At 35.8% G+C, this 15,677-nt stretch overlaps 1 non-coding gene and 1 pseudogene across 1 annotated transcript; both read left to right on the forward strand.

Moving 5' to 3' along the window:
* The first annotated feature begins 4,792 nt into the window (after window positions 1-4,792).
* LOC120208337 lies at window positions 4,793-4,899 on the forward strand. Its single transcript, XR_005524310.1, has one exon. It is a non-coding gene; the product is annotated as a small nucleolar RNA R71 (small nucleolar RNA).
* Window positions 4,900-8,871: 3,972 nt separating this feature from the next.
* On the forward strand, window positions 8,872-14,867 carry LOC120208327 (annotated as a pseudogene).
* The last annotated feature ends 810 nt before the right edge of the window (window positions 14,868-15,677 follow it).

Raw genomic sequence — 15,677 nt, forward strand, 5'->3', positions numbered from 1 at the left:
TATCAAGGTGTTGTTGTTGGCAATAATACTTAAAACGCTACCCATTGACTTTAAATGTTGTTCCATCACTTAGATTCTTCGAGAATATTGTCCCATAAGGATAGGCTTCCACAACTTCAAAGGGGCCTGACTAGTGTGATTTAAGTTTGCCAAAAAAAACTTAAGGCGTGAATTAAATAAGAGCACAAGTTGTTCAGCGTGAAACTGTTTGGACAAGATATGTTGATCATACCATCTCTTACTCCAGTTGTTGTAAGTTCGAGCACTCTCATAAGCATTATTGCATAGCTCCTCAAGTTTATTAATTTTCAACTATCGTTGGTCCCCAGCAACATTGAAATCATAGTTCAGCTTCTTAAGTGTCCACATGGATTTGTGCTCTAGCTCAACGGGTAAGTGACAAGCTTTTCCAAAAACATGGCGATGAGGTGACATACCCAAGGGAGTTTTGTAAGTTGTCTTATAAGCCCAAAGTGCTTCTTCAAGTCTTAGAGACCAATCTTTCCTCAAGGGATTGACTATTTTTTCCAAGATTTGCTTGATTTTACAGTTTGATACCTCGTCTTGACCATTTTTTTAGGATGATATATTGTATAAATGAAATGTTTGACTCCATAGTGCTGCAGGGCATTTGCTACTTATCTACCAATAAATTGGGAACCTTCATAAATAATAAATGCTAGTAGAGTTCCAAAGCGAGTAAAATTGTTCTTGTGGAGGAATCAGAGAACCACTTTAGCATCACTTGAGGGTAATGCTTCAGCCTCAACCCATTTATATACATATTCAACAACAACAAGAATAAAATTATTACGATAAGAAGATGGATAAGGTCCCATAAAATCCAATCCCCAAACATCAAACAATTTAATCTCCAAGATAAGTTGCATTGGCATCTCATTGTGCCTAGAAATGTTTCTCGTCCTTTAGCATCGATCATAATGCTTGAAAAAAGCATAAGCATCCTTGAACAACGAAGGATAATAACAACCACATTGGACGACTTTTGTTGTTGTACGCATGCCTCCAAAATTTCTGCCATAAGGTGCATTTTTGGCAATGCTGCAAGATGTTGTGATTCTAACACTCAGGAACACAACTCCTCAAGAGTTGGTCATTGCATTGTTTAAAAAGATAAGGATCTTCCCAAAAATACGCTTTGACATCCCTCATGAATTTCTTTCTACCTTGGTGATTAAGGTCTAGTGGCAGCATACCACTAACTAAATAATTCAAAAAATATACATACCATGGTAGAGCATTGATAGCCAGCAATCGTCCATCGAGAAAAATATTCGAAATCACAAGAACTTTGCCATCCTCACTTCTGGATTCCAAGTGTAACAAGTGGTTAGCCACTTGGTTCTTGGTACCCTTTTTATCTCGAACTTTAATGTCGAATTCTTGAAGTAACAGCACCCAATGAATCAGTCTCATCTTTATGTTATTCTTAGCAAACAAATGCGTCAAAGTTAAATGGTCGGTACATACTATCACCTTTGTTTCAACCAAGTATGGTCAAAATTTGTAAAATGTAAACAACACATCCAATAATTCATTTTCAGTTGTGGTGTAATTTACCTGAGTGTCATTCAATGTCCTGCCAGCATAATGAATAGCATTAGAAGACTCGCTCCTTGCGTTACCCCAACACTGCTCCAAAAGCAAAGTTTCTAGCATCACACATCAACTCAAAAGGTAAATTTCAATCTGGTTCTACGAAAGTAAGGGCATTAACTAGCTTGGATTTGATGGTCTCAAAAGATTTAAGAACTTTAGTATCAACCACGAATTTTTTGTTTTACTCCAATAATAAACACAATGGTTTGGTTATTTGTGACAAATCCTTAATGAACCTACGATAAAAACCTGCATGCCCTAGAAAGATTCTTATGGCTTTCACACTCGAGGGTGGAGGTAATTTCTCAATGACTTTGACTTTGGCTTTGTCCACTTCGATTCCTCATTGAGAAATACGATGCCCTAGCACTATGCCTTCGGTTACCACGAAATGACATTTTTTAAATTCAACACAAGGTTGGTTTCTTCGTATCTCTTCAAAATAGTAGGTAAATTAGCAAGGCTTTGCTCAAAATCTTTCCCAAAAATAGAAAAATAATCCATGAAAATCTCCAAGCAATCTTCAATCATATCAAAGAATATCGTCATCATGCAGCGCTAAAATGTTGTTGGAGCATTACACAAGTTGAATGATATCCTTCAAAAAGTAAAAGTTCCATAAAGACAAGTGAATGTGGTCTTACCTTGATCTTCAAGGGCTATAGCAATTTGATTGTAGCTGCTATACCCATCAAGGAAATAATTTAAAGCCTTCCATCAAGTCTATCCAGCATTTGATCAATAAATGGCAGCTAAAATGACTATTCTTTATAGCCTTATTCAGCTTGTGGTAGTCCATGCAAATTCTCCAACACGTGGTTGTGCATGTGGGAACCAACTCATTCTTCTCGTTTGCTACCACGACGATTCCTCCCTTCTTAAGAACACATTGCACGAGACTCACCTAATTTTTGTCAAAAATGGGTATATAATTCTAGCATCCAACCATTTGATGACTTCTTTACAAACCACTTCATTCATAATTAGGTTCAGCCATCTTTTTTGCTCAATAGAACTACTACTAGAATCCTACAAGAGAATTTATGCATGCAAAATTTTGGGCTAATCCCTTTTATGTCAGCAATGATCTAGGTAATAGTCTTCTTATATTGCTTCAGTGCTAAAATTAAATAGACAACTTGAGAAGTTGTAGGCTTCACTGCAATAATGACTGACAGAGTGTCATTTTCTCCAAGGAATGCATATCTCAAATGCTCAGGCAAGGGTTTGAGCTCAAGCTTAGGTGGTTCTTCTATGGATGTCTTTAGTGCTTGAATCGGTCAAGAAGGTCCAATGATTTAAAGTGTTGGATAAAATATTCTTCCTCATCATCCTCAATTTCTTCACTTGCTATAGCATTGGCAATATCAACTCTCATGTTGTAGCTTTCATCTAAATGTTCCTGCACATAAACATCAAAAGCATCAATACTGTTACACTCAGTAATATCATCTATATAAGAAACATTTTTCAAAACATTGAAAGTAATGTATTCATCATTTAAGTGCATAGTGAGTTCTCCATTTTCCATGTCGATTAGTGCTCGCCCTTTAGCGAGGAAGGGTCTTCCAAGGATGATTGAAACTTTTTTGTCAGCTTCGCAATCAACTATAATGAAATCAGTTGGGAATATAAACTTATCTACTTGGACCAGAATATTCTTCATAGTTCTACTTGGATGCACAGTGGACTGGTCAGCAAGTTGTAGCGTTAATGTTGTTGGCCTTACATCTCCACTTCCAAATTTCCTGAAAATAAACAAGGGCATTAAGTCAATGCTAGCACCTAAGTCGCATAAATCTTTGCCAACAAATTGGTCACCAATGCAAAAGGGATAGTAAATCTCCCTGGGTCTTTGAGCTTTGGCGGTAGTCTACTTGTGGCCATAATGCTGCAGCCTTCAGTCAGCACAATATTTTCAAACTCGCCTAGCCTCATCTTCTTGGACAACACTTCATGCATGAATTTAAAATAGTTGGGGTTTTGCTCCAAAGCATCTATAAGCAGAATGTTGATGGTTAATTGGTGAAGTGCATCTATGAATGCTTTAAATTGTTAATCCTACTTGGTCTTTTTGAAACATTGAGGAAACAAATGAGGAGGTCTTGGAGTTGGTTGATTCTAAGCTAGTTGCAACATCATGGGTGTGACAGGAGGTATTAGTGGTGGTGATGCAGCAGGCATTGCTCCAGAATTGCTACTTTGTCCAGCATCCTTTGTTGTAGCATCTATGATAGATGCGTCTTATGATACCTCCTTATTCTTGGGTTGCTGCTCATCATCTTGCTTCTTATTCTCAGCAGAAGGTCTCCCAATATGGATTCCACTCCTGATCGTGTTGGTTTTGCAATGCTCATTACAATAAGCCTTTCAATGAGCCTTAGGGACTTCGGTGTCACTGGGTAGCGTCCTTGGTTTTCTATTGCTTAAAGCATTTACCAGTTGGCCAACTTGGTTCTCTAGCGCTCTTAATGATGCTAATTGGATTTGAATTATTGCTTCATTTGTTGAGATGTACTCATTTAGTGGGGATTCAAGAGAGTTCAAGTTAGGGGCTTGATTGGAATTTTTCTCTTGATAATTATGCCTTTATTGTGGTTGTGTTGGTTGCTGATGTTGTGGCATAGTCGGGTGTTGATTGAAATGTTGTTGTTGATTGCCGAAATTAGATTGTATAGCATTTGGATTAGTAACATTTTGACTTCTCTGGGACAACTTGGGGTGGTTACGGTAGTTGGCATTGTATGCATTCCCATATGTGTTGCCATTATCTCCCCTATTGAAATTTCTCACAACACAAATCGACTTGGGGTTTTGTGGACATTCTTCATAATTATGTGTATCTCCCCAATAAACAAAAGAGAAGGTAGAAATATTTTTTACCTCATACATGCCACCTGACCTGTGTAATTTCTTTACCATATCCGTTAAAGTTGCGATTTGAGACACATTTGAGTTAAGTGCATCAGTGTCTAGTGTTGTAGCATTGCGTCTGCCGAACATGCCCCTCATATTGGGGTATTGATAGTCGTTATTATAAATCTTGTCCAATATGTCATATGCTTTATTGTATGACTTGTCCAGTAATGCTCCATTTGCTGAAGTGTCAGACACCATGCGAGTGTGCATATTCAACCCATTATAAAACATCTCTATTTGCGTCAAATGGGGAAATCCATGCATAGGGAACTTTCAAAGTAGCTCCTTGAAATGCTCCCAAGCTTCGTATAGATTTTCTTCTTCAAGTTGCTTAAAAGAGGTGAGGCCATTCCTCAGCTTTGCGTTCATATTAGGAGGATTAAAGTGTAGCAGAAATTTTTAAGCGAGTTCATTCCAAGATGCTATAGCACCTGGTGGTAGCGAATTAAGCCAGTATTTATCTTTGTCGCGCAACAAATACGAAAATAGTTTTAGCTTCAGCGCCTCTTCAGGAAATCTTTGTTGAACGAAAGAATCACAAACTTCCATAAATGCTCTAAGGTGTGCTATTGGGTCTTTAGTGAATGAGCAATATATTGTCCTATAGACTGCAACATTTGGATGGAAGGTTGGTCTCACTATTCTAAGATGTAGATCATCTATTGTAGGGACATGTTCCCTGATTGGTCGGTTACGATCATCCATATTGAAATAATGTTGTTGTTAGCTCCACTGATGTGCGACATTTCTCCTTTATATTGTAGCGGTGGTAAAGCATTGTATGGCTGGTCACCTATTTGAATTCAATTTTGATTAGCTTCTCATCGATGACGTCTAAAATTTCTCTCAATCTCATAATCAAATGGTACTAAGTCGTCACTATCAGACATGCAATAGAAAAGTACATACAAAAAGAAAAGAAAATAGTTAGTAAAATAAAACAAAACTCAAAATTAAATAGTTTTTCCATGGCAACGATGCCAAAAACTTGATGCTCTAGAAAATGCTATAGCATAGTTCAAGCATACATTATCGTATCAAAATAATAAAATGAAAATCCCTGAAGGATTTTAGACGTCGAAACCACAGAGAGCATAAAGTTACAATTGAGTTAAGGAAATAGGTATTGATTAAATTGGCATGTAAATAAGAAAAGTAACAAAAAATGAAATATAATGAAATAAAGGCAAGGTCATTATACAACACTGTATTCAGTACGGAGTCATAAATCAAATGGAATGGGATGATAAAAGGGATTTCTAGTTCAATTTATGCAATCAAATCAACTACAATCTAATTAGCATTAATCATTAATAACAAATTAATATGAATTAACTCTCACTAAGACAAATAATCACACAATAATGATGCTAAACATTTGGAAGTATACATCTCAACATGCATTTGCTTCTCACAATTCCAAGCCATGAAATTAGTATGCAAATCATTCAATTTATCTCTAAATAAATAACAACATACATTAAACAATGAAATCTCTTTCACCATTCATAAAGCATAAGCCACAAAGTAGCAGATTAAACAACATTCATATAAAAAAAAGGGTTCCACCTAAACGGATAAGTTTAGAACATTCAACATCCAAAAGTATATGAAAAAACCACTATCTAAACTTATCTCAGGTAAAGTCTAAGTAGCTAAAGTGATCTTGCTGACTGCCGATGCTACTTGGCGAAGTCTAACTTCCCCCAAATTAGTGGCTTAGATGGCCATGGAAAAGAGATGAGAGATTTTGTGTGAAAGATGATGGAATGAAGAATTGATGATTAAATGAGCTGAGGGAGGTACAATTTATAGGTGGAGGAGGTCTCCAATTAAGATTGTCCATGTAATAGCAGCTGGTTGAAGAGGATACAACTGTCACTGATCCAAACGGTTTTGCCCAGCCTAGTGAGTCATTAGTTTCTGTAGTATTTGCTTCTTTACTACAACATCTACACCTTTTTCTGAAGAAAAATTAGAAATTAGCCCATGTTAACCAAACTTTAAATAGTGCAAAAATATATAAAAATAAGACTAAACTAAACCAAAAATGCTTTTAAACATACTTAATTTCAAGCTAAACCTATGTATAAAGTGCTAAAATGATAACTCTTTTGGAGAGTTATCAGGAACCATTGGGTAAAGTCACATGAGTCATAGATGAATGAGACTGAAAGTGAGAAAGAATACGTGGGTTACCTGTCTTGTGATCTGTAGCACCAGAATCAATGACTCATTTTGATGAGGTGGAAACAAGGCATGTATTGTGTTGAGTTAATCGATCGACGGAATCGGCCAAGAGGGGGTGAATTGGCAATTGAAATTTTTGCGGAAGCTTTTGCAGAAAATTGAAAGTAATTGCACAACGATTTAGAGTAGTTCGACTTTCTCAATCAAAGTCTACGTCCACTACCTTAGTTTATCCAAACTAAGGATTTTCCAACAAAATTCACTAATTTGTTCTTTCTTTTGAGGCCAAAGAGATAACCTTACAACTCCCTCAAGAATATACCCTAATTCTTGATAACACTCTTTCTCAAAGAGAAGATTACAAATTTGCAAACTTTCAAGAAAATCCTCACAAGGTAGATTGTTTGCCCAATTCTAGAACAAAGAAAATAACACTAAAAAATGAATACAATTGAGTACAAGTAGTGTTCTTGAAAGAAAAATGAATATTGAATGAAAAATAGGATTGAAATGCTCAAACTTGAGGTTTGCTGCTTTCTCTTTGATTCTCTCTTGATTCTTGTTGATTGTTGTTTCTTGTTTTTGATCAATGGCTTCTAAGCTTGTTTAAATACACCTTCAAATGATTCTGAACGTTGGGGATGATTAGTGGAGTCAATAGAGTCGTTTAAGTGTGAAAACAATTAATTAAAGTAGTTGGGAGCGTCAGTGCATCGATGCATACCCTAGGTGCATCGGTGCATCAGTGTAAAATTCAAATATTTTTACCGTTAGACTCTCAGTGCATCAGTGCACTAAGAGTGCATCGATGCATAAAATGCATTCGATGTTTTGAAAAAGCCTGAGTGCATCGATGCATGGTCTTGTGCATCGATGCATCAAATGCACTGATTGCATCGATGCATGGTATGTCATTGATGCATAAAATGCATTCGATGTTTGAAAAATTAATTGGTGCATCGGTGCATCACTTTGAAAAATTGATTTTAGGCTTGATTTTGGTTCAAAATACTTTGTGAAAATTGTTTTTAAAATAGTTTAAGTATAAAACACAATTTTACACAGTTAGTAAGGTTTGAAATTGATCTTGAAAGACTTGGAGTAATAATTTGATATTCGAGTAATTAAATCGAATATACTTAGAAAATCATTTGTGAAATCTTAAAATTCATTTAATTTGTTATATCGAAACATCAAAATGTTTTCAACATATTGGGTTTACCTGACTCAACAAGGGCAGAAACAAGAGTAGAAGGTTGATTCATAGTTTCTTGAAGGTGCAAAAACTTGGCATACTCATCCGTAAATATTGTAACAACCAGTGAAGAAGTTTCTACACTAGATGCAACATAAGCAAATTGAGATTTCTTAGATTGCAACTTCTGACAATCACGTTTGAGATGTCCGAACTTATGACAACAGTGACACACAACTTCGCCATGCTCGCATCCACGAACTCCAAACTACTGATCAAGTTTATTAGATCCTAATCCCATATTTCTATTAGGTGCACCACTTTTGTACTATTGTTTTCTAGAGTTGGAAGAGGTAACACTACTAAGGAGAATACTGGAGGGCTAAAAAGACAGGACAGGTAAAGAAGTTTCAGCATGATGAACTCGTCGAAAAACATCATCAAGACTAGAAACTTTTAGACTATAAAGGATTTGTGACTTGGCAATCTCATATTCTGGTGGAAGACCAGCAAGAAAACTCGTAACAACCATTATTTTCTCTCTGAATTCATTGGACCTCTATATCGGCACTGAAAGGAAACAACATATTAAATTCTTCGTATGTCTTCTTAAAGTCCATTGTCTTCTTGAAGTCAATTTATTAAGTAATTATTTTTTAATTTCCATTTAAAATTATATAATAAAAATATAAAAGATAAAAAAAATATTATTTTATTATTATTTTATTATCATTTAATAATATTTTTTTGATAAGTTAAAAATATTTATTTTCTAATTCGGTGAATAAATAACTATTTCGCTTTTTTATTTCATTAATGTAATATATTTATTTTTATTATTAACTATTATTTTTTAATTAATAAAAATATTGTTTATTTCAAAATAAAAGCATAATGAAACAGCACAGCATAAAACGATCTTATAAAACCAAACCAAAACCTTCTTCCCAATCTTTTGTTTTATGACCATTATTTCAGCGGACTAAAACCTTCACAGCCATGGCCGCCCTTTCACCGCCGCAACAACATGAAGAAAAGGAACCGGTTTCACTTTCAAAGAAGAAAAGGCAAATGAGAAAGAGAACAAAACTTGACCCTGAACTGGAACGACTCGACTCGCTCCATTGGAACTCTTCCCTTCCCAACGAAGAAGAAGATGACGCCTTCTCTCTCTTCATTGGCTCTGGGGACCTGGATGGAGGTTAGGCTATACTAAAACAGAAAGATCCCATGTTTTTCGTTTTGTTAGAATGTGTTATTCTTTAGAGCTTGGTTATTATTAGTTAGAATTATTTTGTTTGTTTTAACATTAACAAGGTAGTAATTTGGCTTAGTATTAAATGATAAATGTTTTTATCTATTTGTTACTTAACATTGGCTTTGGAGCTGAAGGGATGTCTGGGTTTATGGTGTTTTAGGTGCTGGAGCTTATTATGTGTTCAATTTAAAATTTGTTGTTTTTAAGGGATTGGACTTCAAAATTGAAACTAAGTTAATCAAAGGTGTAATTTAGGATGAATTTTTGTGATTCATTTTATTGATTTCCTTGCTTTTAAAGGACACATGGACCTAATAGAGTCTTGGGATGTGTTGGAATTTTGGTGTATAGGTATAAATTTTACAATCTTTTGCTTGTGCTGCACATCGGTCTTGTTTTCTGGAATTTCTTCGGTTATATAGAGAATTCATGGCAAAGTGCTGGTCATGTTGGTGGTTTTTATGTTTTCAATGTGAAACAATGATGTAATAAGGTTATTAAAGAGACAAAGCTGTAGCTGTCTTGTTATTCTGAAACTATGACTATTACAAGGTTAAAGTAAACTAAGTATTTGGAGGGTTTTTTTTTTGCCTAACCTGTTTTCTTGGAGCTATATTCTGCTAAGGATTACGGTTGTAGGGTTCGAGCTTGTTCCTAGTTTGTAATTTTTGTTGTTTATGACGAATGCAGGCTTTCTTTCCCTTGAAGAGATTGATGAATCTGAATATGGTTTAGAAGTGCCTGGAGCTAAGAAGAAAATTAATAAAAAATCAAAATCAAAGAAACAAAAACTTGAGGACCTCTCTGAGGGTTCTGGTGAAGATTTTGAAGCTGACCCCACAGAAGGAATGGCAGAGGAGACGAACGTGAAGGCCAAAAAAAAGAAAAAGAAGAGTAAGAAGAAAAAGACAGACTGTTCAACAAGAGGATGAGCCTGCAACTGGTTAGTGCCCACTTATTAAACTATTTGGTGTGTTTATTTGGTAAAACTTGTTTAATTAACAGGCATTTTCTACTTCTAAGTCCCTTTTGCTTGTGTCCGTCAATATTTAGCTTAATTCAACACATTTACATCCTTTTGCTAGCCTTTTGGGCAGTAATAAGTCACTGAACTACTGGTGTGCTTTAGAACAGTTTCTTACTTCAAGTTGTTAACATGCCAGTGATGATTGGACTTTTGTTGATTTCTGGGTTAATACTCGATGTAATGGAATATTTTATGATCCCAACATAATCTTATAACTGTATTTGCAGTTATTGATAGCAAAGACACTGAGGAAGAAGAGATGCCTTATGGAGATGAAGCTTACCCTGAATTTTATGAATGGAATGAATTGAGACTTCACCCTCTGCTTATGAAATCAATATCTCGAATTGGTTTCAAGGAACCTACTCCAATACAGCGAGCTTGTATTCCTGCTGCAGCTCATCAAGGAAACGTTTGTCTAGATTCTTGTTTGAAATGCTTTATGGTCAACAATGATATCTCTTTCATGGTGATGGTAATTCTTTTATGGGATAGGATGTTATTGGTGCTGCTGAGACGGGATCTGGGAAAACACTAGCCTTTGGCCTGCCCATTTTCCAACGTCTCTTAGAAGAACGAGAAAAAGCTGCAAACATGCTTGAGGAGAAGGGTGAGGAAGCAGCAAAGTATGCTCCAAAAGGTGTTTTGCGAGCTCTTATCATTACTCCTACTAGGGAACTTGCCCTCCAGGTATTAATAATTGCCTTATTGTTGCTTTTGTCAAGTATCTCAGTTGCCCATACTGAATGCACCAATCCTTTTTCACCGCATAGGGCTGTCTTAGTTGCCAGTAGGATTGGATAAGGATAAACAACTTTTTATTTAGTCGATTAAAGCCCGAATGCTAAAGCTTTATAAATTTGGAAATGTGGACTGCTTTTATTATGCAGAAGCCTCATATTTTTGTTTGAACTATAAAGTACACAAAGCTTAATTGTTTAATAAGCTGGATTCTATTTATAGTGGCTTCGGCACCTTAATATACTCATTTCCAGCACCTAGCTTGTTAAGCGCTTGCTGCAACTGTATTCATCAAAATGCGAAACTTAACCATGATTTGATGAAAAATCATTGTGCTTTGAGAAAGACTGTGATGTTATTATGTTCCTATTTTACTCAATCAAGTTGAAGTTTTAAATATTTTTTTCCCTTTCTCCAGGTTACCGATCATCTTAAGGAATTTGGCAAGGAGATCAACGTTAGAGTGGTTCCTATTGTTGGTGGCATGTCCGCAGAGAAGCAGGAAAGGCTATTAAAAACAAGGCCTGAGATAATTGTTGGAACTCCAGGGAGATTATGGGAGCTTATCTCAGGGGGAGAAACACATCTTGTTGAGGTTAGACGTGAATGATTTTCGTTCAAAGCAACTGAATTTGGTTTCAAGTGATTTATTTTTAGATTTGAGTTGGTTAAAGTTGAACACCATTTCACTCTCTTTTCTATTGTGCCAGTTGCATTCATTATCTTTCTCTGTATTGGATGAGGCTGATCGAATGGTTGAAGCGGGACATTTTCGTGAGTTTCAGTCAATAATTGAAATGCTCCCTATGACCATTGGTGCTACCGAAGGACAATCACAAAACACAGAATTGTGTTACAGTTTCAAGCGTATCAAGGAAAAAGAGACAAACATTTGTGTTTTCAGCAACTTTAACACTTTCTGCTGATTTTCGTAGGAAGCTGAAGCGTGGTCCATTAAAATCCAAGAAGTCCACAGAGGGGCTGAATTCTATAGAAATTCTATCTGAGCGAGCAGGAATGGGTCAAAATGCATCAATTTTAGCAAAGAACCTTGAGGAATCTTTTATTGAGTAATTGCTTTACCTATATTTTTGTTATTATTGTTAATTATTATTTTTCTCATAGACCTACATTCCATATGATTTATTGTGATTAAAGATCAAATATGCTAATTTGAAATGCATAATAATACATATGCATTTATGTTATAAAAGTATCTTCTTCAAGTAGCAAAGTAATTCTTTTATCGTGAATTTCCCCAGATGCAGGGAAGAAGATAAAGATGCCTATCTGTATTACATTTTGAGTATTCATGGAGAAGGGAGAACAATTGTTTTTTGTACATCAATTACAGCTTTGCGTCACATTTCTTCAATATTGCGCATCCTTGGCATCAATGTTTCAACACTTCATGCTCAGATGCAGCAACGAGCTCGCTTGAAGGTTTCATTCCCCTGACTGCGTTTACTATTCACTTCTGTGTACTAGATTGGTCGATATCATACACATGTTCTATCGACTATGGTTGGTATTAGACCCAAGTTTCTCCCATCGTTTGTGCTTGAAATTATCCCCTATCTTTGGTTCTCTGTTTGATGCAGGCCATTGACCGATTTCGTGCAAATGAACATGGTATTCTTGTTGCCACTGATGTTGCAGCAAGGGGCCTTGATATTCCCGGTGTTCGAACTGTTGTCCACTATCAACTTCCTCATTCAGCAGAGGTATGTCAAAATTTGATGCCCATTAGCAAGTTTTCGTCAATATTCTTCTAGTCTTATATCCTAATCTTAATTATAATTTTTTGGATTTAGGTTTATGTCCATAGAAGTGGAAGAACTGCTAGAGCTTCTTCTGATGGGTGCAGCATTGCTCTTATCTCACCAAATGATTCTGCAAAGTTCGCCTCTCTTTGCAAATCATTTGCTAAGGTACCGATTTTGGAGGAAAGAGTTCCCCATTCTTCTTTAAACTAAATTGATTCTTAGGGTATAACTTTGAACAAGTGATTAATCTTCTTAGTTCTTACATCAAGTTTTTCATTTGGCAATTGGCTTACATGCCTTATGAGTGCATTGGCTTGATATGCAGGAAAGCATCAAACGATTTCCATTAGAGAGCTCATACATGCCAGAGGTCTTGAAACGTTTATCTCTAGCACGCCAAATCGACAAGATCTCACGTAAAGACTCTCAGGTATATAAATTTTAATAATTTAGCTATCTTACAAGCCACATTACAATGCGGCATGTGGGTTTTCTTGGGCTTATCCTGTATGCCTGCCCGGGTAGTCTTGCTTGAAATGGAGTATCACCCCCCCCAAAAGTTCTATTTGAATTTAATTTTTTTTCTCTTTAAACTTCACGTTTTATTGTCGATTGTAAACTTATTTTTCTTTAGGAAAGGGCAAATAAAAGCTGGTTGGAACGTAGTGCAGAGTCTTTAGAGTTAGTTGTTGAAAATTATGACAGCGAGGAGGAAAGAGTGAAGAACTTCAAGCAAAAGAAAGCCAGCTCTGTTCACTTGAAGAAGTTACAACAGGTGTTTTACATGCTATGGCCTATGAATAATCATTGTAATACTAATCCATGTAACTCAGACTTGGGTGTATATGTCGCACACGTTTATTTTTAATTTTTCAAAAATTTTCCATGTGTTTGGAGGGTCATATCCCCAAGCACATATATGAACATAGGTCAATTATAACTGTCATATACGGGTACTTATGAGAAAAATTAAGTCGGAGAAACATAAATTGTACTAAACTTTGAATTCTGAATATTCTCTCTTTTTCTGGGTACAGGAACTCAGTGGATTACTTTCACGACCACTACGTCCAAAAACATTTTCACATCGCTATCCAACTGCGGTAAGTTCTTAACAGTTTATTTTGCGTTGTTATCAGTATCCTTTGGCACCTTACTCGTTTTCATGTTCTGCATTTTCTACACAATTTTGCGAGTAACTTTTGTATTCTACGAGTTTTGCTGTTAAAATGTACACAGTTTAGTTGGTTAAGAATAGAAAGTTTTCATTAAAGCATTGTGACAGAATTCATTTTCTCCTGAAATTGTGATTTTATTAGACAACTTATTATTTGTGTTATTCTGTTTATTTTTTTCCAGGCTGTTGTTACACATCTTATACAGCATCAATTTGAAGAATTGGCTAAGCAAAATGGAGATGACAACTTAGTTTCGGGTGAAAACAAGCGACGGAAGATGGTGGTTATCGGCCAAGATTGCATCGAACCACTACAGGCACTTCGGAGTGCCGGTCGCGAGGTAGTAAATTTAATGTTTTAATTTCACTTTTACTTGCCTAATTTTGTTCTTTCCCCTGAAAACCTTCTCGTTTACAAATTGGATTTATTACCGTACCAATGCGCAAATCAAGTGGCTGACATGGGAAGTTCCATCATATATAGCACCCAAAATGTTTCTCTAATGTTTGAAACCACGATAGATGCAGATTGAATCCATCTAATTACGATGATAACTGGTAGCATAGTGGCATGTCATTGGGCCCAATTTTGCATCGAGTCTTAACAACGAAGTCTCTATTTATCAGGTGCTCATGGATGGAAAAGACATGGCACAAAAACGAAGAAATGTTGAGAGTTTGAGAAGAAAAAGGAAAGAGGAGAAGAAATGTATGTGTTTATTTTCTCGATTTCTGTTTGTCGCACTCGCTTTCGAGAGAATGTTCTTATCTTTTTTTTTTGTTATTTCATGTTCCAGGTTTACGTGACCAGCGTAGAAAGCAGAAGAAACTATTCGAAAGAAGACAGTGAGTAGTAGACAGCTTATCTATACCAGGTTCTCTTATTTTTTATCTCCAAGCTAATTTTACTCAAGCTAGGACGAGTGTTTAACACACTTACGATCAAAATTTTCTATCATATATATATAGAATCAAGTATCCATGGGAACGTCTGTCGGATATGTCAAAGATGGGATATGATGAAGAATTTTTACTAAGAAAACTCGAGGTGAATGTCGGGTTCGAGTATTTTTCCGATGCTATTGCAATTGAATTTTTATATGCTTTTCATGTATTTGGACAGTTGAAAATCCACATGGCAATGGCTTTCAAGATGCATCAAACATGGGTGCACACAGAATCTGAGCTTTACTTCATATTGCTTTGTGTGTACCAACGTTGTTATTTAGTATTTTGAAAGTTTAAAATGTTTCTAGAGTTTCATTCAGACAATCAATATCAAACTATCAATATAATATAAAGGTAAATTATGTCTTTAGTACCTAAATTGTCATACCTCAATTTAGGGGCTTAAATTAAGAAATTATAAAGTATGTATTTTAATTGGTATTTTGAAATAAATTAAAGATTTAATTGTAAAATTTCAAAGTTGGCATATCATTTTAAGAAGTGTAAGAAATTCAGTAATCAAACTCATAGTTTACCCTTTTTTATATGAATTATAAACCTCTTCCTCGCAAGTTTTTGCATAATTGTTTCCATTTTCCTTTCCCCTCAACCTTTCTTTGAGATCCGATCTGTGCACCGTCTGGCCACCGTTTGACGAACCGAAATTATCATTGTGTTTGTTGTCGATAAATAAACAAAACCCCTCAAACCTCTCGTCGTGAATCGGCGTCGTTCGTCGCTAATTTCAATCGGAAGTATTGTCAGTTTTAACTCAATTTTTGTTGGTTTTCCTTCAATTCACGTTGATCCGGTCACCCTTTTTTGACACCTCCCAC

Source organism: Hibiscus syriacus, unplaced genomic scaffold (assembly GCF_006381635.1).
Source record: "Hibiscus syriacus cultivar Baekdansim isolate YM2019G1 unplaced genomic scaffold, ASM638163v2 tig00016212_pilon, whole genome shotgun sequence".
Classification (NCBI taxonomy): Eukaryota; Viridiplantae; Streptophyta; class Magnoliopsida; order Malvales; family Malvaceae; genus Hibiscus; species Hibiscus syriacus.